We start from the raw sequence: 2,568 nt of genomic DNA on the forward strand, positions 1-2,568 counted from the left end.
GACTTATCTATTTTCTGTTGTAAAAATTTACCAATTAAATTGAGTGCATTTGACCCAATTTAAAAGAGAAGAAAATGCTCTGGTATTTTCAGATAAGGCTTTTCTTTTTTTTTTTTTTTTTTTTTTTTTTTTCTTGGCAATAGCAGAGGCACTGTCTCCATTTCCCAAATCCCTCTAGGCAAGGAAACACGTTAGCAAAAGAGCTAATTTAGAACCGAGTTTGAATCTGGGCTGCCAGCGTCTCCGGGAATGTAGATTCCATACAAATCGGCAGCTCGGTGGGGGAGGGGGACTTGCGCTCTGACACAGGTCACGCTCTGACCCGCCGGGCAGCTCTCCCTCCTGGAGCGTGATGTCGTCCGGGAATGGATTTGTCCTTACAGCGCTTGAGGACTGTCAGTGCAGAGCCTCAAGCTGACCTACATCCTGAGGTTCCGATATCCGATGCCCATGGCAAAAAGCTTCAGGAAGATGCCCACGTGCTCTCTTTTGTAGAGAGCCTCATGCTAATTTGAAAGGCTTTGAAACATGAAAGGGACATTGTCTTCTTTTCGAATGCACGTCCTTGCACGGTGGCCAAGAACCGATACTGTGCTCCAGTCAAAGAAAATAGAGTCTAAAATAACACATGACTCCATGGAAATCATAATCAGGATGTCCCATCTGCCCTCACCCTCCTTATTCCATCAGAGATGTCGTCTTCATAAGAGCCCATCTGACCTCGGGACACGTTCCATAATTCCTCCAATTCTCCATCTCCTCTAGCCCATCCAGTCTGTTCTCCTCGTTGCTGCCAGAATAATCTCTCAAAACTTTAACCTCTTCCCTGCTCGTTATTCATTGTGAGATCCCTCTGCCTGTGGGATAAAGTCTAGTCACCCAAGCCTGGCACCCACCTCATGACCCACATTTTGACTGAAGCCTCACTACTGCTAGGCTCAGGACTCCTCGTGCCAAGTGATGGTCCAGGGTCAAATGTTTGAAATTGCTCTCCACCCAGAAATTCATCACTTCCTTCTCTCTGTGCTGTGGAACTACACAGAGCCATCACTCAGAGCATTTCTGCTCCAATGCCATATAATGTTCATATGTCAGCATCCCAGGGAGAACACAGACTCCTCCAGATCTGGATCTTTCTTTCTTCTGTTCACTTGGCCCCATTCGTTTAATAGAACCCAAGAATGGGAAGGGACTAAGAACAACTCCTGAAGAATGAAGGATAAGAAAGAGTGAGGATCCCTCCCAGCCTTTGGCTCGGAGGAAATGGTAGGAGACGAGAGGAGAAATGGAGGTGAAATACACAGATATAAAGAAGGTTTTGGGGGATACGCGGGGCCTGGGGAGTGTCCAGTGTGGTTCTCAGGTGGCCCGTCGTAGACGTGAGGCCAGGTTTGGATGTGACAGCTCTTAACGATCATCAGCTTTTGGTGGGATCTGAAGCCAAGGATGTTGACCAGATCATCATTGGAGAGTCTATGGAGAACAGGCATACAGAATTACAACATTCCAAATAACCAATGTAAAGAGCAGACAGGAGAATTTAAAGAGTAGAAGAACTCAGCAAAGATCCAAAACGGCAAGTTCCAAGCAATACTTCTGAAAGTCGTAAGGGAGAAAGTTGTCCTCTGATCCACCCTTTCCAGAAAGTGATCCTGCAGAGCTCAACCACGTGTGGCAGAGGCAGTCACCTGTCTGTGTTTCGGCTTCTGGGAGTCCACCTGCTTTCTATACGACCCTTCCACTTATCTCCTGGGTTTCGGTTCTGTTTTTACCTGCACATTCGGAAACACCTGATATCCCCAGTTCATGGGCCTTCCCAAGGCTCTGAAATGCAAACTCGTTTTCCTTTTCCCACTTCTTCCGTAGGATGACGATTTTCAGATCTGTTCGATTCAATTGTCACTTGTCGATGAGCTTTCCAGACTCCAAGAGTCTGCCGCGCACTCCTTTCCTGTCATGTCGCTTCTCATGGTTAATACCCGTGTCACAGGGCTACAGGGCAAAGCCAAGGTGAATGGCTACAATTCACAATGCTGCCTGTAAGGGAAGTCGAGTTTTTTTCTTCATCTTTCCCAAGGCCAGCTGGCCTGTCTCAAACACTGAGATTCTATCCTAGAATCACAGGAAGTTTAATTCAGGGATGGCAATAGAAACTCCTGAAGGGTTAGTCACACCATCTTGACTAGTTATTTCTAGGCGAGCACCTTACTCACGTTACAGATTCTCAATAAACACTCGTTGATCGATATTGATGGATTCCTGCCAATACACGAGGACATTCTTGCCAAATCCCCAGCAGACAAAGCCATATTCAGATTTTAAGAAAACTTCACTCCTACTGCTAGCCATGCTAGTGACGCCTCTTGGACACTTGATGCTCTCCAGGCTCAGATGTAGTTGATTTCCATGCATTTAAGACTTAGAACAATTCTAGGAGATCATCATTGACCCCTCTTAGCAGATGAGAGAAGAAGGGATAAATGATTGTTCTAAGATCACGTACGTCACTAATCAGTGCCCCAAAAGATACCTGGAACCCATTTTGCTTCTCAGCTAAAACATTGGGTT

Source organism: Leopardus geoffroyi, chromosome A3 (genome assembly GCF_018350155.1).
Source record: "Leopardus geoffroyi isolate Oge1 chromosome A3, O.geoffroyi_Oge1_pat1.0, whole genome shotgun sequence".
NCBI lineage: Eukaryota > Metazoa > Chordata > Mammalia > Carnivora > Felidae > Leopardus > Leopardus geoffroyi.